General features: G+C 39.8%; 1 non-coding gene across 1 annotated transcript; it reads left to right on the top strand.

The window, feature by feature from the left end:
- The first annotated feature begins 21,915 nt into the window (after positions 1–21,915).
- On the top strand, positions 21,916–22,023 carry LOC122174927. Its single transcript, XR_006177270.1, has one exon. It is a non-coding gene; the product is annotated as a U6 spliceosomal RNA (small nuclear RNA).
- The last annotated feature ends 459 nt before the right edge of the window (positions 22,024–22,482 follow it).

Raw genomic sequence — 22,482 nt, 5'->3', positions numbered from 1 at the left:
TGGCTTATGCATGGGTATAGAAAATGATCATCTGCCGGCAGCACAACTGTAACTTCAACAACAAAGCAGAAATGCTCGGTAATCTCATGCACGTTGTAGAAAAAATCCATTGAATTGGCACTATAAGATAAAAATTGATTTAACTGAAAAGTAATAGAGCAAAGAGCAGCACCTTCGAGGAACGGGGCAGCAGGAACACAGGTGTTTGAGTCTCTCCTTACTAAGAAATACTAACACAACCCTTATGCAGTTCTGTTGGGGAATGCTAATATTTCCAGTATGGATTCTGAAATTAATCTGTAATGCAAAAGTAAGTGGCCTTGGAAAAATTTTTCCAAGCATTTCTCAGTCACTAGAGTCAAGCAGATGCTAACAGGCAGGTCTAATCAGCCATCACTTCTCTATTATTTGAGTTTGACTAGCACAAGATTTTTATGTAGATGAGAAAATAAAACACATTGCAGCAATCCTGCCCAACAGATTTTTAAATTCAAGACAAAGGTTGTTTTTTTTTTTTTAAAAAAAAAACAAAACAGCTTAGTGCACATTCAATGCAGAAATGCAGCACTTCCCCTTTTATTTGTATGTCATTGCACTTGGGTGGTTTCCACAAGACATAAATCTGATTTACTTTTTCAGAGAGAAGCTCAGAATAAAGCCCAACGCTCTTGCTCTTTTTGAATCTTCTGCTGTCTGCAGGCCTTGCTGGAAATACAAACTGGTGGGAACCAAGAATCTTCCCAGTGTTGTACTTCATTCCATCCTCATCCCACTGCAGCTATAAACCAACTCCAATCTCCCACAGTGCAATTACCAAAAACACACAGCATACCAGTGAACCTTATGTTAACGCAGCTTTTAAGAACACGTTTGTGCTTCTGACAGTGCAGAGGGGGCACAAGAGATTTTGAGAGGAACCTCAAGAAGGGAACTTATCAAAAACCTTCATTTAATGCACTTCCTGAAGATAGGCATAGGTAAAATATCTGACATCAAAAAAGCAGGTGATCGGGAAAGTAACCAGCTGAATACAGTTTAAAACTTATATATGGTACATTTGAGAAGAGTGTTTTCTATTCCTCCTTTTGAAAGACATCCTTGAGCAACTGGGAGTCTGTGCTGAAGCAGAGCATCCCCTGGGCTGAGAAACAGGTGTGCAGCAGGGAAGAAACCACCCTGGTGAGACTGATAGGAGAACTTCTGAGAATGTTCTGTGCTGCAGATTCTCCCAGCTGAGGCTGTGTCTGTGTGGTGGCAGATAGGCAGGGGCTCCACAGGGTGCTCACTGACCCCATGGGGCCACCAGAACAGAAGCTGCCTTTCAGAAATATACCAGTAAAATAGTTTGGGCTGCCATCATTGTAAATAAACTTAAAAATGTAACCCAGAAATGGCTGAAGTCATTACTTGTTTCTGTGCCTGCTGAGCCTTGCTCACAACCCACTCCTCCAACTCTAAAAAACCCCACCAGTGTATTGAACACTTCCCAAGAACAACAAATCAGAAGCAATGTCTGCAGTTGGAATAGACATAGAAGACATAGAAGAACTACTGGTATGGCTGAGGGACGTGTGGGGCCCTTCCTGAGTCATCCCCTATCTTGTCTTCCTGGAACTGACACTGACTCCACAGCCACATTCCTTCAGTGCAAGGAAACAACCAGTAGATTTAAAAAGAAAAAATAAAGAAAACAATTAACTAAATCCTTTACTAACACAGAGAAGTTGATTTGTCCAAGAAAACGTGATGCAAAGAAATACAGCAGAGGCCCCTGTTGCCTTTCAAGTCACAGAATCATAGAATGGCCTGGGTTGAAAAGGACCATCTAGTTCCAACCCCCATACTATGTGCCAGGTTGCCAACCAGCAGACCAGGCTGCCCAGAGCCACATCCAGCCTGGCCTTGAATGCCTCCAGAGATGGACATCCACAACCTCCTTGGGCAGCCTGTTCCAGTGTGTCACCATCCTCTGTGTGAAAAACTTCCTCCTGATACCTAGTCTAAACTTCCCCTGTCTCAGTTTAAAACCATTCCCCTTGTCCTATCGCTATCCACCCTTGTGAACAGCCATTCCCCCTCCTGTTCATAAGCTCCCTTCACGTACTGGAAGACCACAACAATGTCCCCCCATATATGTCATATAGGTGCACCTGGCTGTTTGGTGGTAAAACCAGCCTGATCTTCACCATCCAGTCCATAGGACAAAGCAGTGTTTCTACACGCCTTCATGACAAATGCCTTCTTTTCAATCCAGGCTAAACAGAAATATCCTGAGTACATATAGCAGACAATATGCACTACGCTGAAGTCTCTTGCAGCCACCCTATCTCTGTTCTCTCCAGTCACATTCCTCTGCACTATGTTCCCCCTTTCCCCATGCATTTATGATGGCGTTCATCACTGAGGCAAGACCCTCAGTAGAAGATATGTATGCTCTGAGCACTCACTCCTTTGCTGACTCGATGGTTGCCTCATATTACACTCCTCATCTCTTCTACAGGTTGTTACCACCATTCCTCACACACCAATCACATTAAAACAATGTTTTGGCAAAAAAGATAGGATGATATAGCCAATTGAGGCTGGTGCTTCCCATATTTTGAAATGACCAGGTAGAATTTGGCATTTTTAGGAGCAAGAGATGCACTGAGCTGGTAAGTCCAGTGTGGTTGTTGCAATAGAGTGGATCAACCGTAGCCCTTAGGTGAAAATATGCAAGTAAATTTATTCAGTGCATTCTGTTTTCTTCTATGGAAGAAGTCTTGTTATTTATACTATTGAGAAGTATGCCCAACATTTGTAATGTAAATATTTTTAAAGATGAAAGATGACAAAAAAAAAAACCAAATGCACTGCTACTGAGCACGCTGCCTCAGAAATGAAGAGAAACTTAAAATCCTGTTACTTTCCCAGCTAAAAAGCAAACGATTAAAGAAAACCTATAGGAAAAAGCATGGAGGCAAGAAAATAATTACTCTCAGATTTTTCTTATCAAACTTTGAGATTTTTCAGGTGCTTTCAAAACCTGAATAAGCTGATAAACATAGGGGACAAATATTTTTGGCTTCGTGCATTCCACTCCATGTCCTTCTGATGTCATGGGGACACGACTTGAGAGAGGAGTTTTTAAGTGTGAAAAGAGCCCAGATTTTTCAGCTTGAGGCAATCACAAACTGGTGTGATATATGTCAGAACTGTGCATACCAGAGCTTAATTGGGTGAGGCTATGCCCTGTGCCTGGCAGGTATACACATTACACGATGATTTAAATTGAATTTCTCTTATTTAACATTGCAGGTCATGCTTAAGTTTATTCTGTACCCATGGGCTATAATTCAGAATACAAACACCAAATTTGATGCTTGATGGAAAAACTCATATGTAGATGATATATAAAAAAACAAAGCAGTATTCCTTGTCTTTCTTCTTTTTTTTTTTTTTTAATGTATCAAACTAGTACCCCAGATCTCTGGCTGGGATTAGGATCTGATTGCTACTGTCCTTATGTGTGTAATTTAGTGCTATTTCATCTTTAGCAAGATTCTCAATTCAGTATACACAGGAATGTGCAAAAATATTTGCACATGAGCTAAAGTGAGGAATCCCTGCTTTATTTTAATTGTTTTAATAGAATAAGTACGCACATTCTAAGCCCAGCCTTCAGTGCAAGCGGACGAAATGCTTTTCATAATAATGGTCTGCAGTTTGCTTGGAGATTTTTTTTTCTTTTCTCTCAAGTGATTGTTGTAAAGAGTGAAAACAGGATACATGCGTCTAGCAAGATGTTATGCTGAAACATAACAACATTGCTTTGCTCATGCCATTTTCTCAGCAAAAGCAGACAAATAATGATGCCTTGAACTCCTCCCTTATTGAGAATTAGGCTTCTAGTTTTCACTCCCGAAAGGATCCAGCATATCCAGCCTCAACATTGACATCCATTGGTCTGATATACAGCTGTAGCAATTTAATCTTTTCAGTAAGAGAAACATGAAAGCATGGTCCTTGTGGGTTTTGCTTTGTTTGAACTTCCTCTCTGTTTTACTATTAGTAAAGTATGCTCAGCAGGCTGGGAGAGAGGTGAAAAAAATAACAATAAAGCTTTTCCCTAGGAAGGTGCAGGCATTATGCGTTCTGCACGGCAGAAGCCATGATGGATCCAAAAGCCAAGAGGTGAACTCCAGCCGGCTGCACCCTTTGATAAGCACTGCTTGTGCTCCCTGCACTCGGTCCTGAGTGTCCTTGTCATCAGCAGAGGGAACAAATTAGGCAGTGGTGCTGTGCGTGTGTGGCAGAGCACAGACCTGACTGGAGGGAGCTGAGAAACACAGCAAACCCTGTGCTCAGGCTTCATACTGAGAGCAGTGTTATGGCAGAGCTGAACCACCAGCAGGATTAGGTGTGCTCACTTTGCCAGAACATAAGCCTTAGATCTGGATAAAGGCCAGCTGGATAATTAGATTGCACGTTATCAAAATTTTAGAGCCATGTCATTTGCAAGAGAGTCTTATTACTGAGCCTACTGTGATTAAAAACTGCCATCACTTCCCTACCGCTTAGTACTATTTAAAGGCTGCGTACAACAGTCTTTATATAAAAAGGGCCAGATGACAGGTCTTATCAGAAACAGGGAGGAAGGGAGAAGCAGGTCAGGAAGCATTGGCCCTTGCACTGCTTGTGCGTGGGTCATAGCTGCCAAATAATGATGAGAACTTTGCATGGCAGAGAGGAATGGAATAGTCATGAGATCAAAACCATACATCAACCCTCTCCCGCATCAGGAAAGAAAATCGGGAGTAAGTGCTCCCAAAGCAGTGGTATGTCAGAGCTCCAGGGGTTGTACCAAGGTGCTGGCTTTATGAACTGGGGGGGAAAAATAAAAAAAATCCAACTCACCACAGCACAAAATCCTGTAGGGGATATTTGAAAGCTATGCTCACTTATGACTACTTTCTTATGGCAGTTCCCCTCCAATATTATGTCTGACATTTCCCTGTCACTCTGTTTTCTTCCCCAGTAGCGGTACCTACTCTGAATTGTTGTTCAGAAAAGAAATCAGATGCTTACATTCGTGTCAGTCACAGTTAAATCTCAGCTCACCTGTAAATGCTGGACCTTGCAAGATGGAAACAGCACTGGATTATGTACTAAATCCCACATGAATACTGGAAAAATGTAGCAAAATACTTTCTCTTCATGAATTTGGGATGAAGAAGTTTTGTTCAGAAAACACAACTGACGATGGCTTCCTAGAAAGGTGAGCAGGAAAGCAAATCCTATTTCAGCAGGCAGTACTCCTTATTGAACCGAATATAAGTTAAATCAGGTTTTGTTAGTGAAATAGGAGAAGGTAGCTACAGATCAATGTGAAGGGGAGCAATCTTAATGGAACTGGTGGATAAATCTCCATGCATCAATGACAGATTCCAAACTACCCTAATCCGTAAGTTTGCACTAACACTATTGCAACATGAACTGTTATTAGCCAGGCTATGGTAAGTACACCATTCCAAAACATACTATATCCCCATTTCTCTCAGTTTCTGCTGGTGCTGCAGTAAGCACTGCAGCCTTGTGCGTGAACTGGAATTGCTTCAGAGTAAACTAGGCTACCACTTCACAGAATCACAGAATGGCTTGCACTGGAAGGCACTTCAAAGATCATCTAGTTCCAACTCCCCTGCTCCCTCTTCAGCCCCCTCATCACAGAAATGAACACTGCTCCTTTGTTGCACATCCTATATCACCATACTTCATACTACCAGAGATGTCACTGCTGTTTAGCATAACCACACTTGCCTATAATGGTGGCCCCCAGAAAGGTTCTTCCCAGTGAGAGAAACAAGGTCTACAAATTTAGTCAATAAAGTCTGGAATGACACTTTAATATCCAGTGGCATAAAACTCCCACTGATAACCATTAGAAAGCCATTGAAACTGTTATAAAGGAAAAGCACCTTCAGTCTTTGAGTGTGAAAACGTTGTACCACAAGAAGCAGTTTATTTAGGTCAAACTGGCCTGGTTTAGAGACTTAGTAAAGTTAAGTAAGACCAGGGTGTATATATATCCCTGAAGGAAAGAAAGCATTGAGGGTGACCTCAAAATCTACTGTCATCCCAACTTCACCACAGGCTGCTGAATCCTACACTTACCCATCCGGAACAATTGCAGCACCAACTTGGAGCTACTGGCTCTACAACATCTTGCTGAAATTAATGTTAATATGATCAGTGTCATGGTTTAACCTTGCATGTGGCTCAGCATCACAGAGTTGTTTGCTCACTCTCCCCACTTGCTAGTGGGATGGGGGAGAGAATCTTAAGGAAAATCAACAGTAGAACTGATGGATTGAGACAAAACTATTTGCTAAGATAGAGGAAAGGATAAATAATATGACATATATATATGACTGTATATAGCAATTGGTGCACAAGCAATTGCTTACCACCAGGTCCTGACCAAAGCCTAGCTAGCTTGCAAGGAGTTGAAGAAAGAGAGATGAACTCTCACCCTCTTCAAAACTCTCTTTCTGCATACATCGTATGGTATGGAATATCCCTTTGACCAGTTTAAGTCAGCTTCCTAATTGTTCCCTTCCAGACCTTCATTAGTATGAGCTGAGAAATTAGAATGGCCTCGGGTCTGTACCACACTGCTCAGTAACAACTGGAAACATTGGTGTGTTATCAATCAACATAGCTTTTCTCCTAGATCCAAAACATAGCATCATACTGGATGCTCTGAAAAAAATAGTTCCATCCCAGCTGAAACAAAGACTTGAGAAAACAGAAATGCTTTCAGCAGCCAAAACCCTTGCTTTGAAGTAAGAGAAATGTTGAGAGTACAATGCAACTTTGCACTGACAGTTTAGGCAAAACCGTCCTGCTAGCTTAATAGGAAAGGCGGCTTTATGGATGAGACAAGACAAACGTAGGCTGTCTACTTATGGTTACACAACAAATTTCTTGCTTTTTCATAAGCAGAGCCTTTTAGTTAAACAGACATTAATTACGTAACAGGTCAAGGAAATACCAAACAGATTTGAATATGAAACACGGTGCTGTAAGCCACCCGTACAACAGTGCAGAACACCACACAGACATGCATAAGAGCAACCTTCCTTTGTTATTTGAAATGAATAGATCTTTTGAATGGGAAAAATAGACTTAAAATGACATGCTAGTTCTTGAGGATTTTGTTTGTTTATCAGTAGCACAACACCATCAAAAGAACAGATAACAGCTACGTTATTTGATTTATGACTTTTTTTTTTAATATGTGCTCTCACAAAGAGCATACCTTTCAGGAGTCGCTTGATGAGATTTCATTAGAGCTATTTAGCAATGCTTGCTGTTTGAGATGATATCATCAGAGCTACCATGGCTCATAGGGCTTGAAGGAGAGGGATAATACTGGATGCAAAAAGAAGCATAAGAGGTTTTTGACATTCATAAAGTAATTGCTCATAAGCACTACCTTTGCTATTCCATGCGTTTTCTTAGGCACAGAAACTGGAGTCTGCAGACTTCAAACAGACAAAAGTAAACACCCAGTGATAAGCAAGTGAAAACAGCAAAGATGCGGATTTTAAATGTGAATCCAAATCTTCCATGATCAAGCACTATACGATTCAAATCATAAGTACTTACAAGGAGCATGGGTCAGCAAGGTATTTCAGAGGGCATCTATTTCCAGCAGCTATCTAGATATATTTTTTTGTTTGTTTGTTAGTTTGAGAGCCTCATTGCAAACACAAGTTGCTACTTCCCTCCTGATTATTAGAGGAGAGCAAGGAAGGGCATATCTGTTCTCTGTTCAATGATCTGTGCAGCCAGAGCAATAACCACAGCAGGCAAACTCAGACTGTAAGAAGTGTCCAGCACAGCAAACATTTTAAATGAACGTACTTAGGCTGAAACAAGGTAATCTGTAAAGTTTGTTCCCAAATCTTCTCTCTTGGGAAACAGAAAAGTACATTACGAACGAAAGATTCTGTATTTATTACAGCCATAATTTTACCATCCTAAGCTAGACAGACGTGGGTTATACTGAATTTATATACACTGAAACATGAAAATGCTGCCTGGTGTTGTTCATCACATTGCTGAAACTAGGAGAACATTTAATTCTGCATTTTCTCTTATTTCTATATGCAACACATTAAAAAGGCTACTTGTCACTATTGACAAGAAACAAGTGCATTATTTCTAGAAACAAGAAGTGATCACAATGCCAGATGTCTCCAGCACTACGTACAAGAAAGTGCCCTCACTACTAGTGATTTTTAGCAGTAAATTTTCAGTCTGTCTGGATGCAGCTCACCTGTTCTACATATGCAGAGGGGATTATACCCTGCAGCAGTCATCCTCCTTCCACCATCTCTGCGCTTGCAAGGTATAATGTGAAGATGAGGGATTCATTAGGCCATGAATGCAAATAAGGACTCCTTTGGAAAGATATCCAGGAGTGGTGGTAGCATGTAAAACTTGAGAGGAGGATCACAGGCAGTGCCACTCCACACGCACAGAGGAACTGTCTTCAGAAAGGGTAAATCTCATTTTTGCAGGAGAAAGACTTGCTTGAGGGCCTTACAAGGCTGTGAAGTACAGCCCTGCAGCATCAACACTTTCTACTCTATCACAAGTTTCAACGCTTTCTGCATACATCCAAGAGAAAACCACATTTCAGCCTGCCTTAATTAATTAAACATATGAGCACCATACAGAAATCTAATAAATCCCAAGCAAGCTGAGAAAAGAAAGGGAAAGAGAGAGGCACGTATAACAGGAGTCAGAGCCATCCCTTGCCATGTGGCTGAAAGGCCCTGGTGCCACAGAAGTGGGCATGGTGTGGGGGTCAGAAGTCTGAAGCAAAGGAGGGCCCCAACTCTTCCCTGCTTTAGAGGAGATGAAAACTATAGCAACACTAATTCTTTCCAAAGTCAGGGAAAAAAGTAGGTACCAGAACTGCTCTCTTCTTTTGTTTTCCACCTTCGCTGCTTCCACGCAGGTAAGGTGAAGTCAAAACCAGACCATAAAATAAATAGCGAGCAGTTTAATTCCTTCATTTGTCTGCTTTTGGAACCTCGGGTTGTTTTTGTTTGGTTGGTTTTTCTGTTTTTTGTTTTCCCACTGAAGATCTAAATCCTTATGATTCACACTTGTTTGCTTCTATTAACAGATACGGGCCCTAAGCACTTATGGGCAGTGTCCCTAAGCTGTATTCATCAGGGTGTGAAGTGGTGTAAATCAGAATTTCTTCCTCTGTGTCACAGACAATGATTTGTAGACCGACATTAATGGATGTCAGGAATCCAGTCTCTGCTCCAGAAGGTGACAAAGACAAAGAGCAATTCAACCACAGTGTTTGAAGGGGACCTGCTCCAGCATACTCATATCGTAATTTAGGGCACTTTTGATCTAAGAGTCTGAAGCAAACATTTTTTTTCCCATGTCATTTTGTGATTCTAGCTGGAAAAATCCAAACAAATAAGAAAGACACAGCACCAACAGAATAACAAAGTGTTTGGTTTTGGAAACAAAGCTACTGCTTAGATGCTGCTGTCTTACTGACCATGCTTCTACTAGTCTACTTGTTAGCTGCATAGGTACAGGTTAAAAACTTCACCTTGCTCTAAACATTGCTATTTTGTTTGCCTCATGGTTCCTGTGGAAAGAACAGGAAAAATATAAAAGGGTCATGAGCATCAACATACAGGTCAGTTTCATTCTGCTCACATTTGTCTGATAATCATTTTTATTCTTCTCTACTGCTGCTCATCCAATTAACCCTTCTCATGGCTTTTATCTGTATGCAGACATCCAGATCTCCTGCTTCTCAGAGATGAGTGGTTCTTAACCTGGAGGTGTTCAAGAAATGTAGAGATATGGCACTGAGGGACATAGTTAGTGCACACAGGAAGATGGGTTGATGGTTAGATAAGATAACCTTAGTAGTCTTTCCCAGCCTTAATAATCCTATGATTCTATAAACAAAGCCACCATATCATTGGTTTGTCTTCACTAACTGCTCAGATCTTTCTTGTTTGTTTTTATTGGTAATTGTTTCCTGCCAATGCAACAGGTAAGACACTGATCCAGCAACACAATTCAGTAACAGAACCTAAAAAATTAAGAAACGACGAGCTAGAGCAAAGTTCCAAACCCTAAACTCCATTAAGTAAAACTCAAGGGTAATCAGAAGGTGATTATGGAGAACCGGAAAAATAATCACACACACACAAGAAAGCAACCAAGCCCCCCCTCCCCCCAGTCCTTCCACTGGTTCAGATTACTATAATCTGCATCTCCACAGTGTTACCTCACTAAATAATTATCAAGTACAGCAGTCTCGTCTTTTATTTTGGAACACAGTTATTGCATTACTTGAGCTCAACAGATAATGTCATCATTGGTGCTTCTTTGACCCCTGCTACAGTGCAGAGTGGTGAAATGAATGTTGGGATAGCATAACTTAATTTCTGTCCTTTCAAAATGATTGCTATAAGCTGAAAAAAAAAAAAAAAAAAAAAAAAAATTCCCTTTGCAGCAGAACCATCCCATAGGAGATAGGAGAAGAGTTTTTACCTTTTGTAAGGAAGTGAGAAATTGATGACAAAGAGAACATGAAACGTCACAGTAAAATCTTAAAGTTCACTATGAAATGCAGAATGCATCCATTTTTTCATGGTTTTGACCATTCAGGACCTATGGAAGATAGAAGTGACCAGCACCTCTGTTGACTATACCATCTAGCAACAGATAGCTGATGAGCAGGACTGCAAACTCACTGCCAGTACTGTTTCTCTGCATATTCATGGAGCAGTCCCCTTAGAATCAGCAATCAAATCTGCTTCAGACTACAGCAAGTTCCTGCTTCACTATAATGCAAGTCTGTGGTACTGAAAACATAAGGCATGGTCTCTTAGGATACACTGATACCTGAGCAAGCAAGATGTTTGAACTTTTTAGATTTCATCATACAGGACTTGTGTCCCACCTGGATAACACAGCACACGCTACATCTTCCCAGTGTGGGATCTCATTTCAAACATTACTAAGGAATACAATCAAGAGACATGTCAAATGATGCTAGTAGACATACAGCTGAAGACATCCCAGTGCACAAGGGATTGCAGATTGAGTGATTGAAAGAAACAATAATCAAGACAGCTGACCCCAGAAATACTGCATAAGATATCTGAAATGTGAACAAAGTTCTTGTAGAGATGACAGGTTGGGGTTAGCGGTCTGGATCGTAGCTTCATAGCCATAGACAGAGATCAAGAAGCAAAAGGAGAGAGAAATAAGGCCAAGATCAGAACTGTGATGTAGGAGAGATATGAGGAGAAAAGAAGCAGTACTGAAGAACTGCAAAGGAAAATGGAAAGGACACAGAGGAGCCAGCAGGCTCAGATCTAGATGTTCCTCACCCAGGTGTGTAGAGTTTTGCCACTGTCCACAGTTACAACGTTGTACTGCAACCAGGCTACAAAGTAATCCATAAGCAATTCGCCATAGGCTTTAATGACAGTATCCTATCCCCAGTGAGTCAAGTAGATTGTTTAGAGTCAACCTCATTTCAATGCCCTTCTTCAAACAAGATTTTCCTTTTCCTACTTCATTTACATTTTCTTGGGCCAAAGAAAGAGAACAGCACCTGTAATATCACTGAATTAATGCCTGTAATTAAAGCTCATAATAATAATAAAATTGAAGCCAGTTACCTATATAATTAGCTTCAATCTTAAACTTCCAGCTGCTTTTAGCAATCGTGGCTAAACCCATAGTACAGAGTGGGAAGTCTGTACTTCCATTAAGTCTGTTAAAATTTTGGATATGGTACAAACTGTAAAGAACGCTTTTAATAAACTTCTTAACCTCTAGACACTTGTCACACAGAGGAACTTGTTATGTTGCTGAAACACAACACAGATGACAATATATAAGAAGAATAGGTTATTTCTATTGCACGTGCTTAGAAAAATATGCTATGCCTTCAAGCAACATAAATACTTCATTCTGCAGCCAGATTCCTGAATTTTGCAAGATCATTCACTGCCAGTTTTACAAACAGAAAACAATTGTGGGATTGCAATCAGACAGAATATAGTATAGGACATACTAAAAGACCGAAGACAGCTTCATACTTGGATATTTTCCACTTCTAATAAAGAAAGGTAATTGATTGCAACTGACATGCCTACCAACTTCCGCATACTTTTAAGGATCTTTTAGGACCAGGAGAATGTCTTCTTTGAGATAGTAACAGAAATAATTTCATTATGCTGACTAGGAATTTACTGATTAAAACCCTTGGAGGTAAGAAAAGGTAGGAGGGTAAGGGAAAAATAAAAAAACACAGTGATTCAGCTACCAGGTTTAAATGAAAGTTTTGCACCCATGCATGATCTATTGCTATTTACAACATCACTGTGTATAGTGTTGATCTTTTGTAATAGGTCAATTTTAATCATGAGAAAAAGGAAAGATTACATGGGAGAAAAATTAACTACCAAAAAGCCTTAGGTTTGGGCTGGACCTTTGCCTTTTGATATTTTTCCCTCGGCAAAGGAGTCAAAGAAATTTAGGGAGCTTAACAAAAAAGTGAGATAGAGTGCTAGCAAGGGAGAAGAGAATATATGCTCATTTATTTGTAACAGTATTGGAAAGTGTTCAACATATTTAAACCAGGAAGGCACACATTCACTATATAATTTAATCAGTATTTTTGGTAGATACCATAAATGCTTCTAATGCACAATTCTAATTACATGCAATTATAAATAGCATGCTTATTTATAACAGCAAACTGACCGGAAGATGGCCCTATTGTGAATACAATGCAACTTAAAATTCACTTGAGGAAATAGGCTGATAACAGAAAATGCAAGCTCTGTTTATCAATCCTGAAAACTGTGCCAGGTAGAAGTCTCAAAGGGGAAAAGCAAGTCATCGTAGCACCCCAAAGTATTTTAAAATTCATAACAAAGTAGTTTGGTGATTATCTGTGGATCTGTACCTTAAAACCAAAAGAACTCACACCAGTGAAAGCTTAATTGCATTACCACGTGGTGTTGCTGCAAATTTGTTTTTCCCCAGGAATCTCAGTTATAGGGGCTAACCCAATGCACACTGCTGAAAGCCATGGAAAGACTCCTACAGCCACTGGGTTTTGCTTCCTGCTGTGCAGGACCAACAGTTTGCAGTTGGCAAGAATCCATGCAGTAGCCAACAAATGCAACACAGTTTAGTGCTGCTCCAGAAACAGATAGTCCTGGAAGCTGCACTCTTACTGCAGCTGCCCTGCTTGACGGGGTTCTGTGTCTGATAAAGTGACTACAGAGACAACAGAGGTGAACTCATAAAGAGAATTGAGAACACAGGTTGAGCTTGAGCCTCAGCCAAGCAAGGCATGCCTGGCTACCAGAAATATGCAACAAAGTGATAAGCAAGAGTAGTCCTGCACTGCTCACCTAACTGCTCACAGTACCTTGCACTCTTCTGAGGTACTTTCAGAACTGTAGTCACAAATTTGTGTCTTCATTTCCACTGCAATTGACTGGAAGGGATAAAACCTCATTTCACAGCATTTATGAATGTGCTTCTTCCTTTACAATCGGTATCTCGGGAAGCAAACTGTACACCTGCTATCACTAGTGACAATAAATGGATGCTCTTTTCTAGCTGGAATGGCACAGGCCTCTATTATTCTAGGTTTGTGCATGCAAAAGACCACTTCTACTGCAGATCATTACTATTGCCCAGAATAACAATAGTGCTATGTGAATGTGCTGATATCTGGAAATAGAAGCCACAAGAGTCTATGAAATGCAGTAGCTTCATACTGTAAGATACTTAAAGATAAAACTGCCTTTTTTCAGAAGTCTTTCTCCCTTTCTCTCCCCTATCCCCCCCCCCCCGCAGCCCACCCCCCCCAAAAAAAAAAAAAGGATATAAAAGAGAAGCATTAAAGCAAAACCGATGAATTTGACTTCAATTAGTTGACACTTCAATCCTTAACTCTATAAAGCTTTTTCCTACTCATGTACAGAAAGAATAGTCACTAAAAAGAGATCTGAGTGAAGGCACAGCATTATAAAATCTGAGAGGTACATATTACAACTTGAAACTGAACTACTGTGCAAGGATAATACTCAGACTGAGTCATGGTATACATGAGGTACTAAGGCACTATACTAAAATAATTGATAACTAGTGAAAGCAAAAAAAACCCCACAAGCTATTTACACCCCAGTTCCATGTGCTGCAAAGGGCAGCTGAGCACTTCTATTGAAGCCACTGAACATCTGACAATTGGAGAGAAAAAAATTCCTCAAAGGGACTGCTCTTGGTTTAGCTCCTTTCCCAGTTTTTTTATATATTGAAGCATACAAACAGTTAAGATAGAATGCAGAATTTCTAGAACTAATATATGCTAATATAATTATTAGTAATATAATAATATAACATTATTATTATATAATACTAATAATACTAATATATACAGGCAATAAAAATACTTATTCAAACAATAAAGAAAAATCTATCAATGCTTATAACACAAACTATTGATTTTAATTAAAAAAAAAATCAGATGAAGTTAAACACGGTGAGCTCACTGCTAAGTACAAGGAATACTCTGTTGTCTAGGCAAAAATCCTTTCTGTATACTCCTAAATAGAGAATTCTTATCACTTGTCACAACATAACACAGCTGTTCAGATTATAGATGACAAGAGCACCTATATTAAGGTTTCCTAAGTCCAGAACCCACGTAGCTGTAATTCCACAACTGGAACAGGATGGATGTCTAGCAGTTGGCTGCACAATTACCCAAAACAGTCAATTGACACCAAGCAGCTCAAATTTAATTGCCAAAGCTGGCTTTATCCTGTCATAGAAGAGGAAATTGCCATTTTTTTGCTTCATGGGTCAGCAGAGAGGGATGACCTCAAAGCATATGAGAAGTGGTGATTACCACAGCAGACCTTTGGAGTGCATGGGGTGGAAAGTCAGATGGTGACTCATTCTTAACAGAAAAACTGAATTACTGCTAAATTACTTGTTCCACTCCAAACCTACACTTATTTTCTGTGTAAAAGGCTGAAGAGCAGAATACAAAGAAACAACCATATTATCACAGAATCATCGGGGTTGGAAGGGACCTCTGGAGATCATCTAGTCCAATCTCCCCTGATAAAGCAGGTTCCCTACAGAAAACTGCACAAGAAAGCGTCCAGGCAGGCTGGTTTTGAATAAACTGTTCTGACATAAGCAATTATTCCTTCTGAAGTGTAGGATTCTACACTTGCTTTTTTGTACCTCATAACATTCCTCTCCACACAACTCTTCAATCTGTCTAGGTCTTGCTGAACAGCAACACAGACTTCCAGGGTGTCAGCTGCTCCTGCCAGCTTTGTATCATAGCAAACTTGTTGAGAACGGACTGTCTCCTCATCCAAGCCATTAATGAAGATGTTCAACAAAACCAACACCCAGGGAACACCATTGACTACAGGGCTCCAACTAGACTCTGCATCATTGATCAGAAGACTGAGCTTCTCCAGGCAGCCAGTTCTCAATCCATCTCATTGTTCACTCACCTATCTCACATCTCCTAAGCTTACCTATGAGAATGTATGGAGACAGGGTCAAATGCCTTGCTGAAGACAAGATACAAACATCCACAGCTCTCTCTTCATCCACCAAATCAGACATAACATCATGGAAGACTACCAGATTGGTCAAGCATGACATCCCTTCAGTGAATCCATTTTGACTATTCCTGATAATTTCCTTCTCTTCCAATTGCTTGGAGGTGGCATCTAGAATAAGCTGCTCCATCACATTCCCAGGGACAGAGGTGAGGCCGTAGTTTTAAGAGGCCCTCCTTCTTGCCCTTGTTGATGACCGGAGTGACACTGGCTTTCTTCCAGTTCTCAGGCATCTCTCTTGCTCTCATGAACTTTCAAAGTTGATGGAGAGCATGGGTGCATCCCTCTGGGGCTTATGGATTTGTGTGTACTGAGCTTCACTAGCTGACTTCTTATCAGATCCTATTTGACCACGGGGAAGTCTTTCTTTCCCCAGACTCTCTCTCTTACCAACAGGATCTGGGATTACCAAGGCGCAGTCTTAGCAGTAAAGACCGAAGCAAATAAAACATTCAGTAACTCTGCCTTCTCAGCAAAGGTTAAAAACATCTTGAAGAATTATAATCAGAAAGATAACTAGTATTTTGAGTAACAGAAATTCTTTTGCATAATTCTTGTAGGCTTCCGCAGACAAAGGTTTTGCCTAGCAGTAATCTGCTTTTTTGGATACGTGGCCTTCTGAAGGAACAGGCCATTGTTAGAAGCTTCACAATTTAGATTGAAAAATCAGATTAAATCCCCCTTTGAAACAGATTTTATAAAAGGCTGCCTTAAATATTCAGTGGGCAGAATTTCTGTTGTTTTGAATGAAGAATAGTTCTGAGTCCCCATTATGCTGCACCATATTTAGGGAATATGTAAAGCTCAAGAGGACAAAAAAGATTATATAAGCAAAATTACAGTATTTCAGATTGCCAAACTGTCAGATTAAAATCACCTTGCTGCAGCTGACTTTGAATGTCTCATTCCTCTCCAGCTTGAGAGGAAGCCTGACTTCCTCATATTTAACTGACAATACTCCAATCCATTTTTCCCAGTACACAGAATCACATATCTTCAGAAGCTTGACAGGGAGTTTTGAAGAATAAAAATAAAGACAGAATTAAGACATTTGAAAGATGAAATTACCATTCAGAGATGTCAAAAAGTGTGTATTTGTAAAGTGTACTTTTCAATTTCTTTATGAAACACTCAGTACAATCAGTTTCATATTTTCCTACTTTGAAATACAGATTTCTTCTCCCATGATATAACTGTTAATTTTAGGGTTCATTTAAATTCATAAACCTGAAGATGGTGATATTTTAGGTTTGTGTGCTCATAAGAATAAGGTATTTCTTTAGCAGTTCAGACACTGACTTTATTCACTAGATGCAGCTAGTGTTTTATTCATTCACATATCAATACCTGCATTTCTCACAACTATTCCATCATTTGCCAGACATACAGACATCACTCATTTTTCATGGTTATGCTTAGCTCCAAATACTAGATAGCAATGATGGTTTTGTACCTTTTCTGAGATTTTCTTTAAATATATTTTCTTTTGTGCATTTGTTCTTCAGTTGAAGACATTTCAACAAGATTCAAACAGATATTAGGCAATTCATATGGCTAACTAAGCCCAGTCAGCATGTATATCTGGAACATGGATAAATGCTCATGGCTTGACCCCACCAAGCTGTTATCCTACTTTGATAACTGCTGTCTTGCGCTCTCCCTAAAGTGTCTTACATTAATTATAACTGATGAGCTAGGCTACATACGAGGTTGCAATAGAGACAGCTTGGTAAAGGAGTCCAAAATACAAGAGTGATTTATTAATGTCTTGGACACACTGTTCTCGTAACTGTGGAATAAGCCCTGTGACACCCTCCACAGACCAGGTCTTCCAGTAGGCCCCCTGCCAGCATCCTGCCTGCTGCCTATAACAAGACCTTGGTGCACATGCACACCCTTTCCCTGCAGGCCACGATATCTTCCAGAAACTATTCTGGGAACAGAAATGCTGTGCATATAACATGCACTCATCCTGATCTGAATTTACCTAATCCCAGTGTAGGCAAAGACACTGGGCTTGTATTTAGAATTGGAGAAACAAATTTGTAATCAGAAGAGTAGCAATAACAGGCTGGAGTTTCAGAAGATCTAAGAAGAAGAAAACCTGATAATATTTAAGAATTTTATATAAAACAGAGAACAGAACAAAAAAGCTAACTTTGTATGGGTTTTCTCAATGACCCGTGACCATCCAGTCATGACATTTTAGAGAAGTATTCAGTCTAGCTGTCTGGGAAGTAACAAGGAACTGATCACAGGCTGTCCTTGAGTACCTAACTCATCTCTTGACGACTTCATTTTCCAATAACAGAGAAATCATCTTCTCTCACCAATACACTCTTCAACAGTACTGAAAATCAGGAGCCTTCCACAAACTTTTTTTTTTTTTTTTTTTTTTTTTTTTAGGAAAATCATCACATGAATCACGTCAGCACAGAACTCGGGGGCCTGCTAATTCTCTAATCTTGCTGGTCCAGAAGCAACTTCAAGGATCTCTGTGTTATTTAATGTCAGTTTCCTCCTGCTATATGCACCCATATCTCTGACAAATGCCTGGTAAACACTGAAAACTTGTAACACCAACAAACAACTCCACAACTGAAGAGGAGAAACAAGCCTTCCTCATCAAAAGCCATCCCATTCCAAAGACAAAAAGCAGACCTCATTCCTGCTTACTTTTGGACATGAAGAATACGCTTTCTTTGTCCCACATTTTGTCTCCACAAACCCTTTATTAAATAACATCTCTTATTTTCTTCCATACAAGCAATGGAGTTTCCCTGCAAGATGTCAGTATAAGTTACTTTTGAATCCAATGCCTACGCAAGCATTCATCAAAACTATGGAAATCAGAATGGAGTTACTAATAGAGTTTCAAAAGAGGTCACTCAACCATGCTTAAGTAACTTTTTTTTTAATTAAGTATTGAACACTGGGTAGATTACAAGAAGACGGCAGAACAGATAAAGAATAGCATTAGAAATGCAAAGAGAACCTTTGAAAATAGAAGTTAAAAGCCATGCTAAACAACTCCTTTTCCAACATTACAAATTAAGTGATCAAGGAAGGGGAAAATGAGAACATTAGAGGCCAGAACAATAAACTGAATCATGTAGGGTGGCAAAATGCCTGAACTATTACATTATTGTGTTCTCAACAGATTTTCAAAAGAGAATGATAAAAAGTGATTTTTTTAAATTTATTTGTGTCGTATGTGTGGCAGCTGATCCTGTTGCATAAGGCTACAAAGAGCAAGGCAGGAGTTTACTGTGAAAGACTCAGTTAAATGTGTGCCAGGAACCTAACCTTGCTACCTGTCTCAGATAAGAGGCAGCAAGAAAGTTTTTGTGTTTTCTGCATTATTACGCCTTATTAAACCAGATTTCTGTTAGTGTGTGATGTGAGGAGACACTTACATTGTGCTATGTCAGGTCATGTCAAATCCCATCAAGTCTTATGATGGGAGACAGCTTGATGTAACCTGACGTGGTGCATATTAGTGCCAATGGAAAAAGCCAAAAATGGCTTGACATTTAAATAAATACATCCCATGTGCCAATGCACAGCAAGATCCAGATGTGCCTTTATCCTAAAGCTCTGCAAATATACCACTCATGGAAAGCCATGGAGTTCAGAGAAAAAAAATAAAAAAATATAAAACACATTCTGCAGAAGCAGACATCTATTGACATTCATGTCCAGATCTATTAAGTATGATGTTGAGATTCTATGAATTAAGAAAAAATAATTATCTTGGATTTATTTATTTCCAACACTGTTAAAAACAAACCCATGCAGATCTGTAATAAATAAATCAATGGAAAGAGCTGATCAGTTGTACTGAAGGTTAAGATTATCTTTCTCATCATCCCCAACATTGTCTCAGTTAGTCATTGCTGCTGCTCTGTCAGCTTACACTCCAGAGACACTCAATCCATAGAGGTGTATATCTTTTACCTACACTAGTACAGCCCACCCAAAACCCACTCTGAGGAACTGAACTGACTAAAGACTAAAGTTTTTCCGCATTTACATTGAAGACTTGCCTTCATTTTGTTACAAGACATCACCAGGTTCAGATTGAAAAGGGGAAAAAAAAAGTGTAAAGCATACCATAGGAGGAAGGGAGTACAAAAACACATTAAGTGAGAAGCATTTGGTTTTGCTGGCCTTGTCACTCCTTGTACAGGCAATTGTAGTAACACTGATCTTTTCACTGTTGAAAGGACTCCAGTGCATGCAAATGAACTGTCAAGTTCTGGAAAATATTTCACCCATTCCTCAGTCTGAATGGTTTGATAAAGGTCTCAGCAACATCCCACTGTTCTGCATTATGCCTTCAGAGCCTTACAGAGATGCAGAGGGTACTCCATCATGCCTGTTCTTGGCTTAACCAACATACCCACTGGGAGCAGATTGGCAAGAAGCCCTACAGAAAGCTCAAGTGTAACAGAAGAAAAGCCTACACCTGGTCTCCAGAATGTTATGTCTGTAATACAGAGAAACTCACCCAGCTTTTGCGTACCTACATCAGACATACCTTACACAGCTTGCCCACACTGTATTTATTCGTGAGAACTCCGCCTTTTAAGCACTCAAGTTGACTTAAAGGTGCAGAAAACCAAGAAACTAAGAGATAATTCCAACAAACACTGCTCAAACTTATTGCTTGCCTAAAATTTAGGGCTGGAATATGCATCACTATCATAGGCACGTGGAAGGGGTTGGCAATACATACTTTCAGTGTTTTTGAAGATCGTTAGCACCTTTTCAAAGAGAAAAGAAAATAACTTACATATACTGCACAGATCTTTCCCCTCATCCATATTAATAGCTGCCCCACAGGACTCCACAACAGTTGCTTTTTTTTTTTTTTTTTTTTTTTTTTTCCAAGAACATTCAAAAAGAATAATACTTTTGTCCTTAACTTTACCATGAACAGATCTCAAGTACTTCAATAATACTTTAAATATTTAAATACCATTGCTAAGGAAAGTTTTACTGAGCATAAGCCCCTGATCCTTATAGCAAGTTTCTCCCTGCTTAAATAAACACCTTTCCCAGCCACCACTTCTCAGGGATCAGATGAAGACCAAAGGTAGATTTTGGCATCAACAATGATTTATTCACACAAAGCAGTTTAAATGTAAGCAATATATCCCTGTCATCCAGTTAGCTGACAAAATGTCAGTCGTCTTTATCAGTTGTTTCAGTGCCTCCTGCCAGCTGCCATCAATCTTTGAAATAAACACTATAAATAAAACTGCATAGGCAAACGGCTGCCAAAGAAACCAGAGGTTAAAGGCAATTCACCTATTATACAATTAAGTGCCAATGGTTATTTTGATTAGAAGCCTAAATTCAAAGTGAATGGCAGACTTTCAGCTGGGGAAGAAACAAGGAGTTAGGTTTTTTTTTTCTTGTTTTTGTTTTTTCTTGTTTTTTTTTTTTCCTCTCTCTTTTAAAGCACAGCCAGCAGCAAAGTCTACCTAACTCCTTTGGTCTCGCCATCCTGCGGACTGGCCACAGCAACATACTCCTAAAGGGTGCCCTATGCCTACAGAGCAAAGCAAAATTCTTATTGCTGTCTGAACTGAGCAAAGACAACAAGACAACCTTGTATTAGCGACACCTAGCAGTACACAGCCAAACAGGCTGGCTTGGCTGAGCATGCAGAGATCAAGCATTGCCCAGCCAACGCCTGCAGCTCACCGGAGGGTGTCCAAAAACATACTGCTCAAGCTTATCTACAGCCAAGGAGTCCCATCATACTGGCAAGACCTGGCCCAAGTACTCCCTTAATATTCAGCCAGAGGGGCAGGGCCAAGCTTGAGGGATTGCCCCTTAAAAGTGCAGCTCTCATTGCCCTTCTTACTCAGTCAGCCTCACCCATGCACTGGAGAAGTGAGGGAGAACAGGGCCCCAGACAAATGACCTAAAGGAAGGATGGGAAATAATGGTGGCAGAAAATCAAAATAATTCCACAAACAGTCCCCCTTGTAAAAGTTTGCTTTATTTTTCAAACCTTTAAAGTGAAAGTGGGAAAGGTGGTGTGGAAAAAAGGCCATTGAAAGAACACTAAGAATGTAAGCAAAAAGACAAAGAGAAAATTAGAGCATACACCTGATAGAACTGGTAGTTACACATCCATCAGTAGCTATTGGCTGCTCCTTTCTAACTCTTTAAAGACAACATACGCTTGCTTCAGCAGCACATATACTAAATTGGAATGATGCAGAAGATGAGAAGATCAACATGGCCCCTATGCAAGTATGATAAGCAAACTTGTGAAGAGTTGCATATTTTTTCTCCATGTTCATTGCAGGGGATTTGGACCAGGTGACCATTAAGGGTCTTTTCCAATTTGAACAATTCTGATTCTAAACCTTGGCACAGGAAAAAAAAAAAAAGTCTACCTGTTTTCTTCCTGCTATATCTGCCATCTTCCTATAGCCCATAGAGTCAACACAAAATAAATGATGTGATATCATCTTCCTTCCACAGAAAGGTAAGTGTTATAATAGCTGAGGTACACAAATAGCTTGCAAACCTCTATGCAGGAATAAATCCTGAGTGTAAACTACCAAAATTTTCTGCATTTCAAGTCCCACATAGATTTTGTTTCCACCTTGCAAGATAATATCTAGTTATTGGCTGAGTTGGCAATTGTCTTCTAAATCTTCACAGATGTTATTGCACAGTTCCCAGCCTAAATAATAAAAATACCCTGCTGAGAACGACAAGGTTCTATTGCTATTGAGAGGAT

This window comes from Lagopus leucura, unplaced genomic scaffold, assembly GCF_019238085.1.
Source record: "Lagopus leucura isolate 7727_CA_CO unplaced genomic scaffold, USGS_WTPT01 Super-Scaffold_73, whole genome shotgun sequence".
Taxonomy (NCBI): Eukaryota; Metazoa; Chordata; class Aves; order Galliformes; family Phasianidae; genus Lagopus; species Lagopus leucura.
The sequence above is the reverse complement of the archived record's forward strand: the minus strand, read 5'-3'. Positions and strand labels throughout refer to the sequence as shown.